Source organism: Grampus griseus (assembly GCF_964374135.1).
Source record: "Grampus griseus genome assembly, chromosome: 2".
Taxonomy (NCBI): Eukaryota; Metazoa; Chordata; class Mammalia; order Artiodactyla; family Delphinidae; genus Grampus; species Grampus griseus.
Window position 1 is genome coordinate 175597051 of NC_139018.1, and position 18963 is coordinate 175616013.

At 47.8% G+C, this 18963-nt stretch overlaps 1 long non-coding RNA gene across 1 annotated transcript in view; it reads right to left on the minus strand.

Moving 5' to 3' along the window:
• Positions 1-18190: 18190 nt before the first annotated feature.
• LOC309818658 overlaps positions 18191-18963 on the minus strand; it is a 56366-nt gene continuing 55593 nt past the window's right edge. The window contains exon 3 of the long non-coding RNA XR_014296367.1: positions 18191-18351. This is a non-coding gene — a long non-coding RNA (uncharacterized lncRNA). The remainder of the gene's footprint in view (positions 18352-18963) is intronic.

Consider the following 18963-nt stretch of genomic DNA (forward strand, 5'->3'; position numbering starts at 1 on the left):
GCCCAGCCCTGCATGGGGAAAAGGCCCAGACAGAGGCAGGGCCCCACCAAGCACAGCAAGGGTTTGCTGGGTCTCTGGGGTGCTGGCCTCTTGACTCAGAAACCAACTTCCCATTTATGGTCTGAGGACTGAGAAAAAGATACCTCTCACATCGAGACAGAATGAGCACCACTCTGTGCTTCTCTGAAATACTGCAGAACCTGTTAGGTCCCTGTGAAGTAGGAGAGGCGCCTGTCTGATTAGCAAAAAGGTAGGTATTGCGGAATACTTTTAAAGAAATGTTTTATCACTTGCAAGAAAGGCACTAAAACCATATCACGTCCATAAATCGTGTTACTTGTTGCTTCTTATTGTAAAAGCAAATACAGTGTGATGCAGAGGAGGGAGCCGGGATGGTGGGAGGGAGGGTCCCTGAGCACGAAAGATTATGTTAGTCGAGGAGCTGGAACATCGATCATAAACTGTTAGTCAATTAAATCCACCTGTTTTATACTGGTATAATAAGGGGGCAAAATGTGTGATACAGAGCAGAATCAAAGAAGGTCTGAGTAGCTGGCGGTTGAGGCTGGCTCAGTGGACGAGGGGACTTCTCCTGGTGTAGACTTTCTGAAAGGAGACCCTAATCTGAGAATGACGGACACTCAGAGGTTCCATGGCAAGGATCCGCAGGCTGTCTACGAGCAGAATTTGCAGCATGACGTGCAAATGTAGTGCCTGTATGTCTCTTTCTGGGAAGAAGGTTTCTATCTTTTATGCACTTCCTGTACCCAGATTAATTAAAGAATGAATGAATTACAAAAATAAAGGAAAGTTTGGGGGGCTGGAGAGAAGAGGGAGGAATCCTTGGAAGGAACAGAGTATTCCTGTTACAAAGTATGTAATGATGAGCGCGGGTCTGAGGTGGGACCGCAGGGGAGGATGGGGAAAGCGAGTAGAAAGTGTGAGGTAAGCGTGGATTAAACAATCGTCTGTAGGATTTAGACTTGAGTGTTGTAAGTACTGGGCAGTGACATGATGAAATCAGTGTTTATGGACGCTAACTAGAATTATAGTAGCAAGATGGATGGACAGGAGAGAAGGGAGTTCCTAGGTGTAACCAAACGGAACTGCTAAACTGTAAACGTTTGTTTCTCTAAAATGATGGGGTAACTTTTAATTGTTTTTTTACTTATTTTTTTAGTTAAAGGTGCCCCTAACCCTCCCCTAACGCTGTGATTTTGCAGAGGATCCTAATGGCTTTGGGTCTGTGCAACAGTCACCAAGCTGTCGTGTCTCAGCTCCAAATGCTCCTCCGTGCCCTGCTCCAGGACGCTGGGGTCGGATGCTGCAAAACCCGTCTGCCAGGCCATCTGCTTTGCGTTAGCTTCCACCCGGAGGGGACTCAGGAGGGAGCCGGCAGGACTGGGGAGGAGGGGCTCATCCCTTCCTGTCTGTTTCCTGCTCCTGCGGGCATCACCCTAGTACCGCGACTTCCCTGCAGCCACGGCAGTTCCTTCCCGGAGCAGCGGCTGAGCCCCGTGGGCGATCTTTCCAGCACTGGTGGAGCCGGCTTCATCACGTCCCAGCCTCAGAGACACCAGCTCTCCAAGGCCCGCCTTCAAGCTTCTACGTTCTCCTAATTCCAAGTCCTTCCCTTTGCTCTCCCAGAGTCCTCGGGGTGGAGCTGCCCCTGCAACTGCTACCTCTGGGATGGCTTCACATACCCTCTGCCATTTCAACTAACTCGTTCATAACCTATTCTAGTCACCAATGCCTTGTAATTCATTTCTCTTCGTTAGAATCACAGGTGTGCCTCCTGCCTGGACCCTGAGTCAAACCTGAGCATTCTGGTTCGAAGAGTACCGACTCGCTGTGCATCGTACAGGGAGCAGAGAGTGAAGCGCCCAGGACAGGGGGGCTGCGGACCCAGCTGACAGGCAGCCCGGAGGGGGCCTGCGGGGGAAGACCTGGGAAGAGCACGTAGAACGCCCTGCCTGCATCTTTCCTTCCAAACCTCAGTGAAATCTACCCACAGCCCAGTGTGAGGAGAGTTCTAAGCGCTGTTAGTCTTGAAGATCCCTTGGGAAGCTTAGAGACTAACGTTACCAGGTATCGTCGTGTGCATGTTCACACTTCTGGGAACTAATGGGGGTCCTCGTCACAGCTGTGGAGGAGAAGCCAAATGAGACTTTCATGAGCAAAGAGGTTTTCTAGTCCTGCAAGCCTTCAAGGCAACAGCTACCCAAGAATCCTGGAAGTCAGATCACTTTTCTACTAATGAAAAACAAATTTTCCTCTCCCTCTGTTTACTCCGAGACTGAAAAAGGTGGCATCGCTAGTGATTTGCCTATCGGCATGGGTCACGTTGAAGGAGGGTTTTTATTTCTTTTGGTCAGAGGTGAAAGATTGTAAAGACAAAACAAAACAAAACAAAAACGTTTTCATTTTATTCCTCCTAAGGATATTACAGCTCACAAAATCTCATAACTTCTTGTAGCGTCCATTTTACTATCGAGGAGACCGTTTATTGGGTTTATTTCTTCTTATGCTACTTCTCAGCTTCCATAAGTGATGTCTTTGACGTGGTTTAAGCTCTCCAGACCTCATTATCATTTAGCTCTGTGTCAGGAAGTCCAGGATGTGGCTTTTGATGAAGTGTGCTCGAAGGCAAAACCACAGAGAGGGGGAGATGGACAGGGGGCGATTTGGGGCTTTGTAGGGGGCGGCCTGCCTGGGGCAAGCTTGTTAGTCTCTCAGCTCTTTGCCCCCCATCCCAACACTTGTCTTTAAGGAGTCATTACTGGCCCCCTGGTACTCTACTCCTAGACCAGGCAGAAGAAATGTATAGGGATCAAAGCTCATAGTAACAGCCACAACAATTTTAAAAGCCAGTTTGTTAAAACAGATTAAAAATACAGCTTTTTTCCCCTTCCTCACTCCTGGAAGTGCGTTTCCATTTCCACTGAGTTATAAAGCAGTTTGATGCACACAGGCCTTCTAAGCTCTCTGCCACGCTCACCATTATTAACGCCTAACATCTGTAGCCTTTATTCTGATGGGCCGGGCATCGTACTAAGCACTTTACATACATGATCTCTCGTCTAACCCTCCCAAGAACACCCAGAGCGAGATATTCTTGTCCACGTTTCACAAACGAGGAGATAAAACTTCCCAAGTTTCCTTAGCTACCAAATAGCAGAGCTAACGTGTAACCCAGGTCTGTTAGATTCTGCAGCTCATGTCCTCACCCAACGGTATAAAGACAATATGTTCCTGGTTGTATAATTGTATAACCGGTTCCATGCAGGGCACAATTTGGTGTTACATTCCACTTAGGAAGCAGAAAACCCATGAAGACGGACTCTATTTGGCTTGAGGTGCTGGAAATCACTGTGGGAATTCAGCTCACAGAGCTCTGTGCTGGACTGTAGGAAGGCGTGACTGAAGGGAAGGGTTTGTAGGCACCCCAGAGTCTTCACACACCCTGGGCTCCATCCCACAGTGGACTAGGGATGGGGCCTTCAGAAATTCACAAAATGGATTTTTTTTAGTGGTAAAACTAGCTGGTGAAAAAATGAGAAGCACAGTTATTCATTCGATAAAGCCTTATTGAGCATCTACTATGTACCAGTGACTATGCTGAGCATACAGCAATGAACAAGGTGGACCCCTGTCCACAGAGCTTCCCTCGGTTCACCCTGGGGAGTCTGAAGGGGTGAGGGAACTGTCCACGTGCTGAACAGGGCAGCAGGCTGAGGGAGGGTCCCTAACATGAGGAGAAACTAATAAAAACAAAATGCCTTTACTCTTTGACACGCAAAATTGCATCCAGAAGCTTAAGGAAATGAACAGCAGAGACGTACCGAATATAGACATGCAAAATTGTCGTTCACACAATCATTGATAATAGCAAACATTTGAAAAACAACTCAAATGACCAGCCAGATGACAAGTGACCAGAGAGCCTGAACAGATATCATCACATGGGTATTTGTTTAAGATGACAGGGGTGACATTGACTATCAGTGGGGAAAGGTAAAGTGATACAGATATCGCTGTTTACCCCTACTGGAAAAAAATGAAACTGGATCTCATCCTCACACCATTCATAACACAACACTTCCTGGTGGCCTATAGACTCGAATGTGAAAGACAAAACTTTACAATCTTAAAAGAAAATAAAGAGAAATATCTTTATGGCTTCAAAGTAGCAGGAGGGATTTTCTTAAGACACCAAAAATTCCCAAACTTAAAGAAAAGTACTAAGTTTCGCTTCATTAAAATCATGGACTTCTTTTCATCAAAAGATCCCTTAAAGTTGAAAACGCAAGCCACAAACTGGAAGAAAATATTTGCAATTTATATACTGACAGAGAATTCCTCCAAAAAGTTAAGGATAAAACAAACAACCCAACAAGCGAGCAGGCAGGAGACATTAACAGGTATTTTACAAAGGAGAAAATAAATGAGGAATATGAATTAGGGAAACGCAAATTAAGCCACACAAATGTACCACTTGACAGGGGAACTGAGCTGCCACACGCCCCACGGCATGACCCCAAAAAAGAAAAAATGTACCACTTGACAAACAGTAGGTTGGCAAAATGTTTTTAAGCTGATAGTCACAGGAGCTCTTACACACTACTTGTGGGAGCGTAATTTGGCATAACTAACCAGGAAAGCAATCTGGCTTAATCCTGTGAAAGCGGAGGACGCACAGACGTTAGGACCCGGGGATCCCAGCGGAAGGATGTTCACATGGAGGCCTGGCTCACAGGCACCGCGCACAGGAGCCCCAGCAGGCAGGTGCAAGAATGTTCACAGCCACGTGGACTGGGTCTAACGGTGCCCCCTAAAATCCATGTCCTCCCGCAAAGCCTCAGAAGGTGACCTTATTTGGAAATAATGTAGCTGCAGATGTAGTTATTTAAGTGAAGATGAGGTCCCACTGGATTAGAGCGGGCCCTTGGTCTGAGATGACCGGTGTCCTTATAAGCAGAGGAGAAGAGCTCCACACAGGAGAAGTCTGTGTGAAGACAGAGGCAGACACAAGCAAGGAATGCGGAGGATGGCGGGCAACACCAAAAGCAGAGAGAAAGGCGGGGAACAGAGTCTCCCCTAAGAGTCTTCGGAGACAGCTCAGCCCTGCCGGCACCTTGATTTTGGACTAGCCTCTAGAACCGCGAGAGAATACATTTCTGTTGTCTAAAGCCATGCAATCTGCATCGTTGGTTACGGCCCCACTAGGAAACTAACACACAGTAGCCAGAAGGCGGAACTAACTTAAATAAACTAGAATATTCGTGTAATGGAAAAGCTACACAGCTGTGAGAGTAAAGGGGTGAGGGCTCCACACGGCAGCATGGAGCGTGCCTTTCTCTCTCCCACCACTTGCTGAAACTCTGGTCCCTCTCTGAGCTCCATTTCATGTCCTGCCTCTTGCACGGTGACCAAGGCGGCTGCCGTGTGTTGGCTCCCACTTTGTGCCAGGCATTCCACGTGGCCCTGCTTACCTCATCGCTAACCTCTGCAACCTCTGCGAGGTGGCTACAGTTGGCCTTGTGAACAGCAGGAAGGCCACATGCTGAGCCACTGAGCGCGTAACTCGGGGTCCCCCAGACACCACTGTCTGCGCCATTTCTGCCCCTCAGCTCAGATCCGTGAAACGTGTCCCCCCAGAAGTTCAGCCATTTGGGGTCTGTAGTAACTAACTGGGTTCTTGCTTAACCTCAATTTACTCTTCTTAACCTTCCTAGTTTTGCTTTGTAAATGCCTCAGGTCTGGGGACTTCCCTGGTGGTCCAGTGGTTAGGACTCGGCGCTTTCACTGGCGCGACCCTGGTTCAATCCCTGATCGGGGAAGTAGGATCCCACAAGCTGCCTGGTGCAGCCAAATAAATAAAGAAAAACAAATGCCTCAGGTCTAATTACTTCACCGCTGCCCATCACCTCCACAAAGACAACGTAAGTACCTTATGCTTCTTCCGTCACTAATACAGGGATAGGAAGCCAGCAAACGTCTATCACTCAAGTGTTATGTGAACTCCTACTATTCCAAGCACCCTGGCTGAAGTGCACGGAGCCACTGGGGCTGTGACAGCTGGTCGCGCAGCGAGCAAAGGGCCAAAAACGTAGGCCGAATGCTACTTTATATATGTCTGTTTTCCCTTCCTGAGGAAATTCTGTGCACACTGCTGACTCGATCGCAAATAGAAATGAGGGCGTTACCAAACACAAGTTTATGTGTCTGACGCACAGGGAGGCCAAGCAAACCAACATGTCTTAGTTTGGAGCAGAGAAAGGTTTACTGCGGGGCCAAGCAGGGAGAGCGGAGGGCTCCTGCTGCAGAAACCTGAACTCCTGGGTGGTTTTCAGAGAGAAGGTTTTATGGGCAAGATTTGGGCTGAGGGCTGCAGGGTGTGCATCTTTCTTCAGATTGGTCGGTGGTGAGGTAACGGGGCGGGGCTCCAGGACTCTTGTTCAGCCTGAAGTTACCATCCTCCCCCTGGGTGCGGGCCATAACTCCTGCAGAAGAAACTCAAAGGTATCGTTCTGTGTATCCTTTGAGGAGGAACCAGGACCCACTATAGTTCCTTGACTGTTGTTACTTGACCCACTATCGTTCTTCCTTCGCTCCTGCGCCCCTTTCCTCCGCTGATTAGCAATTGTTTGAATCGGCCCTTTGGTACTCAAGGAAAGTCTAGGAGGCTGAATGATGCCTATTTCCTACCAAACAAGAAACAGGGACACAGAAAGGATTTGCACCCGGGAGCCCCACAAGGTCCGGCTCGGTTTCCAGGAGACATTCCACCGTCAACAGTAATGCGCCCACTTCCCATCTGAGGCCCAGCTGAGCTTCCACGCTTTCTCTTTGGCGTTTGTCTCTGTTGCATGTCAGCAATGGGGCAGAATTAGCAGTTACGAGGTTGCTGGGGTTTACAGGCTGTGACAGATGCAGAATAAATCAGCAAACAAGTTAATATGTATTAAATTACTGCCTTTATCCCCATTATTTCCAAGTCCAGTACTTGTGTGTACATATGAAAGCAGTATTTATCCATGACCCTTACCATGAGAGATGATTAAAGCAGAACCACTCTGAGAATCAACACGGCAGTAAAAGCCAGCATCCAAAGTATGCATTCCCTCTCCAGACCCCCCCTCGAGTACCGGCATAATTCCCCTCCAGACCCCCCCTCGAGTACCGGCATAATTCCCTCTCCAGACCCCCCCCTCGAGTACCGGCATAATTCCCTCTCCAGACCCCCCCTCAAGTACCGGCATAATTCCCTCTCCAGACCCCCCCCTCGAGTACCGGCATAATTCCCCTCCAGACCCCCCCTCGAGTACCGGCATAATTCCCTCTGCAGACCCCCCCTCGAGTACCGGCATAATTCCCTCTCCAGACCCCCCCCGAGTACCGGCATAATTCCCCTCCAGACCCCCCCTCGAGTACCGGCATAATTCCCTCTCCAGACCCCCCCTCGAGTAGCGGCATAATTCCCTCTCCAGACCCCCCCTCGAGTACCGGCATAATTCCCTCTCCAGACCCCCCCTCGAGTAGCGGCATAATTCCCTCTCCAGACCCCCCCTCGAGTACTGGCATAATTCCCTCTCCAGACCCCCCCTCAAGTACCGGCATAATTGTTACTTGATTTAACGGCTCATCGACCTACAGCCGCCACGTGACTGGAAAAGAATTTGGTGGTTTAAGGCTCAAACAGTGCTCCATTTTGTCTTGCACGAAGGTGATTTAGAACTCCTTTAATCCTGGATTCCTGACGAGAAAATACAGCTAACAAGGCCATCAGAGACACTACTAACAGAATGTGCTTCATCGACCATGGCGTTCCAAGCTCTCCCAGGAGTAGCAATGACCCCAGGAGCAGCAGTGTCTAGAGGCAAATGTTAGTGCAACCCAAACCCTGTGCTTTGCACTGGGGGAGACCTGCTCAATTACCTGCGGAGTGGGCCAGGAGATAGGAAAGTTCCAGCCGTGTGCACAGTCCCACGCTGGGACACTTCTGAGTACGCCAGCACCAAGGGCGTAGCCCCGGACCATCTCAAGAACAGGTCCTCCAGGCTTCCCAGGTGTAAGGAAACGGCAAGGCTTTGACTAAGATGAACCTGGGTGTAAATTCTGACTCTGCCGATGTCTAGCAATACGGACCCTCACACTTTATTTAAGAACGTCAGAGCATCCACCACCTATGGTGATAATAATGCCTGTCCCGGTGGATTTTGAGGAGGATGGAAAGATAAAATACATGTAAAGACGTGTCACGTGGCGGGTAAGCAAGTGATAAAGCTCTACTCAACACCTGGGACAAGCAGTGACTTCCGCTGTTTCCAAGTTCACCTGCTGTTAATTCCGACAAGACTTCCTGACCTTGTTCACAGCACTTTGTTACTTGCCGTTTCCCACATGACCTCCAAGACTACAGTCATTCCTTTTGTAAATACAACCTCCTCGCCCTTCGTAACTTAATGAAAATACCATGAAAACTCTTTTTAGGCACCATAATGACGTGAAAATTTATGAACTCATTACCTTGAATATCTCAACCCAAGAAGTGGAAACTGTTCAGAAGACACATGCATATAATATTAATGCAGAAGCATACAACTGGGGCAATTTAGAATTGAACACGTGCTACCCCTAACGTTGACGTTCCTCTCACTTGAGTTTGTTCTCCTTGCCTGTTACCTTTGACCTGTGACTGACATCCCTGCTCTAGAAGAATTGAGAACAAAATATGAGGGGTTGAACCCCATGAAATTGCTGATATTCCGCCAACTTTTGACCCCTGAAATGGGAATCTCAAACAAGTTCAATCTGATAGAACCATGCCAAGGGTAAAGGAAATCAGAGCAGACCTTAAGAAACCGTGGCTGGGCTGTTCCCCAGCCCCGGGAGACTTTGGTTTCCAGATACAACATTGCCGCGTAATTGGTGACGTCCACATCGTGTAGGTCTGGTAAACTTGACGTAGTTATCTGGGTTCTCTCTCCCCAGCAGTAGGGCAGGTGCTCACCGACCAGATGCGTAATTATGGCTGCAATAAAAGGGACGATGGAGGGGGTAAAACCATTAGCGCCACAAGCAGACAGACTGAGGACAGCAGGCTAGGTTTGCAGAGTCCTTACAACCCACCCTTTTGTGGACACCGTACCTTCTCGGGGAACTGTGGTCCCATCCAGAAGCTAGTGGCATTAATCATTAGCCAACTTAGAAAGGTTAATGGGCAGTTTCAGTGAGAGGAATATTTTTATGAAGCTGTGTTCCTGGGACTGAGGACACAAGATACGTAAGAGGGCAGGAGTGTGACATCGCCAGTAGCAAGGCCCTCCGCCCACCTCACCCCAGACGTGGGACATGCTGGCTCCTCGAGGTGATTCCTCCAGGGACTTCAGGGACCGGCTGGCCGACAGCAGCCTGGCGTCACTCCAGACCTGCTTTCTCATCCCTTCCCAGGACACAGTTTCCTCAAAGACTGTCTTGCAAATCTGAAATGTGCTCGGATTGTCTATTATTTTTAAATAATCAGCATAAACGGGTTGAACGCTTTTCTGACTTGGCACTGCAGTCAGACTAGTAAGATGGCCATAAACTGCTCCCTGTTTGGGGGTCTATTCGCTAGAAAATCGCTGACAACACCCGCGCTCAGTTCTACCAAAAACACACCCTGACTGTGGCAAGCCGGTTGCCTGGGGCTCAGGGGAGAGGGAAGCTGCCTGGCCCAAAGCCCCCTCCGCGCTTCCAGGCAACCTGGAGAGACAGAGAAACTGACCGGCTCGGGTAAGAGTTTTGAAGCCCCTTGTGAGCGGGCCATGTTTATGTAGATTTTTTTGAAGTGAGGAAGCAGGTACCATCTTTGAGAGGCTTCTGCGTTTATGTCAGTGCAGGGGACAGGGGAGGATGCTTTTTTCCCTCGGGACGGTGGCCCGAGGGGGTCTGTTGTAAGACCACTTCAGGTCGAAGAAAGAAACTCTGAGTGCTGTCACCCTCGAGAGTGCCCCTGGAAGGCGGGCATCCTGGGCAGCTGGTAAAGCCCGGGGCCGTGGGAAGAGACGCAGCCCAGGCTGGAGAGTGGGCCCTTCACCGCCTTCCACCGGCCCTGGAGCTGCGCGCTGCCCAGCAGGGAGGCGGGGAGGCGGCGTGCGTGGTGGGCCGGCCGCGGGGGAACCAGAGGACTGAGCGCTGGAGGACCACGGGGACCCTGGACGGGCTCCCTGACCGGCCCGGGAAGCAGAGGAGGGCCACGCTGTTCGTGGACGTGTCGGCTCAGGGAGGGGAACCACCAAGGGGGACGCTGAATGGACTGCGGGGGGCACGTTGAGCCCGGGGCGAAGAGCTGGGAGCGAGGGAGTGTGTGTGTGTCCTTCTGGGCTCCCTGTTCCGCTCGCCCTTCGTCCGAAGTGTATACACTTGCTCGGGAGGACTTTTACTTTGTCGCGGGCTCTGCCGCAGCCCGGTGTCCGGCGCACATTCTCCGTTCACCTCTTCAGCGCTGATCTGATCGCCCTGCCGCGTGCTGGGCGCTGGGGGTGCCGCGGGGCGCAGGACACTCACGGAACTTACAAGGGGGAGACAGACAGGCGGATGCAAAAGACATGAGTGAGCCGAGCGTCTGCCAGCTTCTCTGAATAAGCAGATGTGGTAGCGGGGGGCGGGGGGGGGCGGGGACACTGCCCAGGGGAGACCTCTCTGAGGAGGTGACACTGGGTGACATCTGATTGAGGAGGAACTGCTCACACCAGAAGCCTGAGAGAGCATGAGGCCCCGAGGGGAGAGAGCAGAGGCCAGCGTCCCAAAGGCCTGTGTGGCTGTCAGGCGGGAGCAAAGGGGAGGCCTGGGAGACGGGGTTCCAGAGAACCTTCTGGAAGTGGAAGGATGTGGCTTGTTTGGGGAGCTCTCAGCAGGAAATGGCATGATCTGCCTCGCATTTTAAAAAGATCTCGCTGCTGCCTTCGAGGACCGTGTTGCCAAGAGACCAAGGAGAGGGTGGTGACACAGGCTGGAGAGATGGCAACAGAGGTGGGAGAAGGGGCAGCTCTGGGACGTCTGTGGCACGGGAAAGACTTGCTGGGGGACTCTGGAGGTGGAGGAGTGAGAAACGGGCAGAGGAAGAGGGTTAGGGCAGAGAGCACCCAACAGCCCACTGAAAACTCAACATTTCGGTTAATGTTCGGTTTTCACCTATTTCACCTACATAGTGAGAATCTCTAAATACAGGTAAAGTATGGGATTTCATTGTCTCCGTGTACCTTTTCCATTAGATAACAGGTATCTTACAGACAGTAAGCCAGTAATGCCGGCCCCTTCGAAGCAACCCCCTTGTCCGGCTCTACACTTCTTCCAAGGAGAATCCGTGTGTTCCAGACCTCGCCCACCTGTAATTGCCAAAACGATCATGTTCCCTTAGTTACCCAAATTGCTGTGACTTTGAAGCCCAATCCCCTCGAGACCCCAGAGCTGTCTTCTCCCTTGTTCTCCCCCGGGGCCATTTTGGAGGCTGGTTGAGCGCATCCCTCCCAGGGGCCACTGGTCGTCCCTCCAGCCGCCCTGACTCCAAGCTCTGCAGGTCACCTGGCGTGGGCTGGAAACTAGCCTCCCTTCCCGGGCCACTCTGCCCTCCCCACAGCAAGGCACCCCGTGTACAGACCCCAGCGCTGCCTTTAATTCCGCGAAGCACAGAGAGGAACAGTCAGATGGTTTAATAAAATTTTACGGAAGGCTTGGGGTTGACGCAACTTAGGAGACATGTACACGTCTATTAAAGCAGATGCTCTAGTAGGTGCTTTTGGAGGTTCACAGCTCCAAAAGCCAACCGCAGGCCCCGTCCATCGCTCTGGGCTCACTTGAACGTGACCCAGCCAGCTCAGCCTACGGTCAACGTGTCTGCAGGCGCCTTCCCGCCCCTGCCCGGCAGACAGCTCTCGGCACACAGCCCCCAACGTCAGGGCCAGGCCTGCTTCTTCCTCCCTGAGATGACTGGGAAAAGGATCTTCCCCTTCCTACAAGAGGGACCCTCAAACACCACCAGCTGCCATGCAGCCTCCATGGCCCCAGACACCAACCCCAAGAATCAGGGGTTCGTTTCCGTCTACTGGTCTTCATCACGCCCTGCCTGGGGCTCTAACCTAGACGGCACTGGGCCAAACCTGGTCCTTTTATCTTCCTGGTCCTTCCCCCAATTTGAAGTGAAGAGACAGCCAGGCTACCTTCTGGGTTTTGCAATATCCTTACACGAAAATGTTGATGAAATGTTTGTTTAAACATGCACATACACCTACACACACAGATACACACGTCTCCCTAGACCTGTTTCAGAGACAATCACTAAAATCTCAATCCATACTCAAAGAGGCTGCAAGGACAATATCCCCCTAAGACTAGGCTCGATTTACGTTAAATAGACACATCACATCTCAGCTTACGATGTCTAGAGTCGGATGGATGATGACTTTCTTGACACAAATGAACGTTCTTGGACAAAATGAAATTCTGCTGATTTTTCCCAAAGCAAAGGAAGTTTGCCACAATAGTGAGTGGATCTCTCAGCCTCCAGTAACTCTTAGTCACTTTTAAAGAACGGTTCTACTGCTTTAAAAAAATATTTTTCCACTGGGGCATCACTACACAATAACGCAGTCACGGCTCAGAAATATTTTGGAAATTCCTCCTTTGGAATTGCCTTCAGAGCCAGGAGCACATTCTTTTAAAATCACCTCAATGGTTATAAATCTTGATACCAAGAAGGTGCATTGATTCTTAAAAATCAGCCAAAAATCACTTGAAAACAGATTTTTCTGTGATCAATTTGGGTAACGCTGCTTTGGTGTGAAACAAAATGTTTACCCTGAAATATTAGGCAAGAAGGCCATCCACTCCACACAATTTTTTTTTTTACATCTTTACTCTGTGTCAGGATACATTCCTTTATTGGGACAAGCCCAGAAAATAACTAATTACAGTGTTAAGTGGGAATCGTTACACTAGTAATGTATGCAGAACCCCAAGAGGCTCAGAGGAGGCGTGCATGTCACAATCTAGAGGAAAAAATGTTTTAAATAAAAAAAATAAACATTCTAGGGGATAAGAAGGGTTGAGTAAAGAATTTCAGAAACGATATAAGAAAAAAAACAGTCTAAGCAAACACATATCGTAGTAATTAGAGTTTTTACCATGGCTAATTTGAAGGTCACGTTTATTTAGATGTATTCATTCACATATATTCTTGGAGGCACCCACCCCACTACTATATAATCATACTTTTGCATACAGGGTCATGAACTTCATTTCAGCCCCAGAGTTATGGTAGCAGGACCAAACAAGACATGACTTCTGCCTGTGGTTCTTGACCTTCCCTTGCCTCCTAAACGCACGTTCAGTTACGATCCAGAGCTTTCTTTGAGCAAAACCCTGTTGACTGCTGTGCACCACAGTCATTTAGGAAATCCCTTATGACTTGCAAAACATTCACGTTTTTCCTGGAATAATATTGCACACATTTATATGCGATAGAATTTTCCTGCCCTGTGCATGTTTATGGACCCTGTGTCACTTCGCTGAACACCAGTCCCCACTGCCCAATGGCAGGGCCACAGCTGATGGACAGCACCCCGTCACTAAAGGCCCCGGGCCCCAACCAGGGAGGGAAGGACCTAAGTATTGGTGGGGAATGTAAAGGTACTAAGGCACAAGGTGACTCTTTCGGATGGAGCTGCACCAGGATCTGATGACAGCTTCACTAAAGAGCATCTGGAAGCATTGGGTGGCCTCTGTTTTACACCTGCCTAGAAACCTGAAACACCAGTGACTACCCTAGGGTTTCTCGTACACAGGGGAAAAGTGACTCCAAAGCCCTTTCCCAGGAAAATTCAGGAGGGTAGTGACCTGAGAGATTTCAGCTATGGCACTGGTGTGAGTTTGGGCCATGCTTCCTCATCAAAATCATCTCTTGGATTTCTTAAGACCTGGAAGAAAAGAAATGAAATAGTATAGCAGCTGTGGAAATCACACCAGTCCAGGCGCACGGGGTGGAACGAGTTGATGTTTCACCAAGCCGGGTACCTAGACCCTCACGAATCAAAAAGCAAGAGAGGTAGAAAGGAATTTTGGTCACGTCAGAATTTCACCTAGACACTGTTTTATGCTTTTCTTTGACTTGCTCTACAAATATTTTACTACAACTCTCAAAGTTTATAGGATCCTTAAGACTTGTAAAAACTTGAGTAACTGGAAACCAATGACTGATACCTACCACAGGGATCTTGAATTTTTTTTTTTTAAGATTCCACTGAACAGAATGCATTCTACCCAGAACCCCTTGAAAGGACAAGCTCCCCTCTGTTTCAGTTGTGAGTATGCAGGGAGGAAAGGACAATGGCCCCCACTTATGGACTCCACCGTGTCAGGACTCTGGGGTCTTGGCCCCAGACCTGGAGCTTCCACGGCTCATGCACTTGGGAGGCTCAGTGTGTGTGGCGGGGAGTGGGTGGTGTGTGTTTCATCCCAGAGACCCCAGTGTCCTGGATCCCTGGCACCGGCATCAGAGTCTCCAGAGCGGAGAAGGCCCTGCTTTCTGTTCTCCCCACCTTTGTCCTAGTACCTTTGGGGAAAGACAGTCCACTGGCTTTTAAAGGAAATGTTTCCAAGACCCCTTTACCAAGCTGCAAGGTTTAATTGTAGGCTTGAGAAATGTGCACAGGTGTCTTCTGGCTCCCAGTGCTCTGAGGTTCACTAGCTTGTGAACGAATTATCCTGATCTCCAAAGTACGTAGCACTAGGGTTATCAGTCCAAACACGATTCATTCATCCGGATACACTTGTTCTGATGATTGAATCATGTGTGTGGCTCTTTTCTTCCATAATAGTTTCTAGATTAAACTTTGGTCCCTAAAGGGGTGTGAATCTGTCACAGACGGGCAGAAACCTGTACGTGAAGAGGCCTCCACCGTCTCACCTCCACAGCATGGGTGCGCCTTGAACACAATCAAAACTGAAACCAGCATTAAATTAAATGAAAGGACTTAACAGAAAATAATTACCACACGTCAGAGAGACAGTTACCCATTTGGTAAAGCTTTGGTACAGAGGAGCCTTTTTCTGAACATAAAAACCCCAATACTTTTATATTTTAAAGGTAGATTTCCATATTTTAAAGTAAGTATTCTCTGTAGGAAGGAGTTATCACAGAATTCCTTTTTTTTTTTTTTAATTGAAGTATAGTTGATTGACAACGTTGTGTTAGTTTCTGGTATGCAGCACAGTGATTCATATATATATATATATGTGTGTATATATATATTCTTTTTAAGATTCTTTTCCATTACAGGTTATTAGAAGTTACTGAATATAGTTCCCTGTGCTATCAGAATTCTTCTTAAAAAGCAAAGACATTTAAAATGTGATTGCGATTATTTACAAAGCCTTGATTTACATACAACTTGTTTGCAAATGTTTCTGTTACATTCGGAAAAGTATTTCTGTACAGGGAAAAAAACCCTTAGCCTCTTTTTCATAGGGAAATTTGATCGCACATGTAGATATGTTGGGTCTGATCGTTATCTGACTTTTAAAAACGCTTCTATTCTCCTGCCTCTCTGCTATTTTAGGATATGGGCTTCCCGGAGCTTTGAAATCAAGGCCCATATAATATATTTACTTAGGCTTTGTTATAACTTTCAGCATTAAGTGGAAAACACGTGGTGGTGAGGGGGAAATCCAATACTATTCTTGCCAAATCCAGGATGACTTCTTGGAGGAAATGGTCTTTTCATTTTCAATCCCTTATTCTTATCAGGACGATGCCTTCCTTTGCATGTTTTATCAAAGGATCCTTTCTATGTTTTAAAAACTCCATGTCCACGTTTGACTTCCTCGTTTTACATTGTGGGCTCTGGGGGACGGGGAGAAGGGGGAATACATTTCTTGAAGAAAGCCATGACTGGTCAGAGATGGTCCATTGCTCAGTGGTACATGATAGTCATGTCTTCCTGAGCTGAGTGTTTTTCCCTCTTAATGTAGGCAACTGTTTTTGGCTTTATATGCATTTTGACTACACACGTGAATATTTTCACATTTTCTTGTTTCAAGAACAAAATTGTTCACCATATTCTGAGGACAGGCCCAGCCTGACACAAAACTAGACTTGAGGAGGCAGATCTGGGGTGTGTCAGAGAAGCAGCATCACACTTCAGAGGCCGCTGGTCCTTTGGAAAATAACCACCGTTGCATCTGCTGTCACCCACCTTCACCCGAGCTCCTGCTGATAACCGTCTTCTTTCCAGGGCTGACTGAACACCAGCTATCGATTTAGTGCCTCAGTATCTCAACAGGGTTCAGTCTTGAGAATGAGATCTGGCCTCGGGGAAAACTGCTTCCTGCCCAGAGCGGAGCCCAAGCAGGGTCAGTGGCTGGACCTGCTCAGGGTTGGTTAATGAAGTGAGTTTGCCATTTATCAAAGGTCAGGACCAACCTGGCCAAAAATGGAGCAGAAGAATAGGTCTTTCTTCTGAAGTTCCCGTGTAAAATATTCTCCATGTTTCCAAAAATTTTAAAAAAGGGAAAAAAAAGCCCTCAACTCTTCTCCATGCCGTAGTTGCATGGGAGCGTTCCTGGTTAGACATGCTGATGGGTACAGATTGTCTTTTCATGGGGAAGCCAGACACCTAGAATATACACATCTCACAATTTCAATACAACAAAGTCACCTAGCATTAGGTGATTTTATACCTATAGTAAAAGGATGCCTTTGATGAAGTGTCCCCTTATTATTTTTAGTGCTTCTCAATAACCACACATCTAGCCTAATGACACAACGAGCTTTATAACAATGAATTTTCAAAGGAAAGCAAACATTCCCTTTGAGGCGATATTCTCTGATGAATTTGGCATTCCCGAGTTTGAACACTTTCATCTCCAAATAGGCCGGGATCTCTCTTTTATCTAGCTGCCTGCCTTGTTGAAACTTTCTCTGACACAGAAAGGAAGGCCTACAAAGTGTCCAGTCTTACCCAAGACTTCAAAAGTATTCAGTGAGCCAGATAAAATCTGTCCCGGGGTTTTTTCTCTCCTGTACAAATATTTAGGAAAACCTCACTTCTGAGTCCAGGGGTCCTTGATTAGAACTAAAAATATTCATGAAAAAGTGTTCCACTTACGAACCTCGACTGAATTAGAACTAGAGGGCTCTTTACTCAAAGGCCGACACTTTCATTACACAGGCCGTACACTCACCGTGACCAATAAAGCCATTCAAACAGGTCGGGAGGTAGAGCACAAGGAGGTTTTGACAGACCTGCTCGGCTGGGGCATCTCCCAACTCCAGCGTCTTCTAAAAATTCCTGTAAAAGGTGAGTAGAAGGCCTGCAAGGCCTCAAAGGAGAGCTGCTGTAGAGAAGGAGCTTATGACCAAAGGTCGTTAAAAATGCACTCTCCAGGGCTTCCCTGGTGGCGCAGTGGTTGAGGGTCCACCTGCCGATGCAGGGGACACGGGTTCGTGCCCCGGTCCGGGAAGATCCCACATGCCGTGGAGCGGCTGGGCCCGTGAGCCATGGCCGCTGAGCCTGCACGTCCAGAGCCTGTGCTCCGCAACGGGAGAGGCCACAACAGTGAGAGGCCCCCAACGTACCACAAAAAAAAAAAAAAAAAAATGCACTCTCCAGATTAATGCAGTTCTCGTAATTGTCATTCTCATGGAAATTGCGTCATGGGTCCATGCCCTCTTCCCCACAGCGTGATCACTGTTGAAGCAGACGAAGGCCGGATTTCCGGATTGTGAATTTAGGCAATGAGATGCTGCCCCATCATGACCTCACTGGCAGCCCGTGGTCTACAACCCTCTCCCAGTCTGGAGGCTACATGTCTTCATTTATTGACTTAGAATACAGCTTCCTGAAGGCAAGACCAGGTAACCTTTCAAGCTCTCTTCCAACACCAACTCTCTTCTTTTTAGTAAGAAAACCCAATCTGAGACCATGGGTTGCACAAGGATATGAAGGTAAGCCTACATAAGAAAGTCTGAATATGAATTATCCCAGGATCTGAGAAGTTAATAAACCAATTAAGAAAATGAACTGAGCTTTGGTTAACCTTCAAAAGAGAAGAGTCAGGTTAAATATTTTTCAAGGCAAAAGAGAATAATAATAATTTGTATCATGCTCTGAGACACGCTTTTTATTGTTTTTATTTTTAATTAGTTCAATACATGGCGATAGGCCATCTTCTCCTACTTGATTAACTCTCCAGGCCGTAGAATCATTGTCGGAAATCAGCTCCGTTTCAGTCTTTGATCCTTTAAAACCAGGGTCTGCAACTCTGCCAGACTCGTGTCCATCATCTGTAAGACTCAGGAGAACGCAAACGCTTAAAAACGAAAACACACACAATGTCAGGAGAGCAGGGTCCCATCTATATTAAGCAAAGAACAGTTGTTCATTACCTGTAAAAGGTATTTATACTGACTTGACCCCAGCAAAAAGGAAAAAAAAGTCAGACTGGTTTTCTAGGGACATCTTTGAATCTTTTCTACCTAACAATTCTTATTTATTTGAAGACACTGCGTCTCTTCCTAACCTTTATCTAAACATATATCCCAAGTTGTCTGAGCTGCCTCATTAAAATAAAGTAATATCACAATGTAAAAACTTTTTACAATAAAAAATGTCTGCAGTTCCAAACAATAACTTATTTTAAGCTATGCCGTAAGAAGGTTTTTTCTTAGCGTTTGTTTTATTGTCTCTTGGTTTGTAGTTTCCATTTTCCTACCCTTTCCTTAAAGTAAACTTTCTCTTAAACTATGTATGTGGCAAGGTAAAAATCACACACTAATGAGTTTTTTAAATGCCTGCCCATCCTTAATTCTTTCATTTAGAGGCTTTTCACTGCTTTGCTTAACGTAAGTATTTCCCTTGTTTCGCTTTGAATTTCTTTTCTGTGAGAAGGTTCTTTTAAATACGTACACGCTTTAAGAGCATT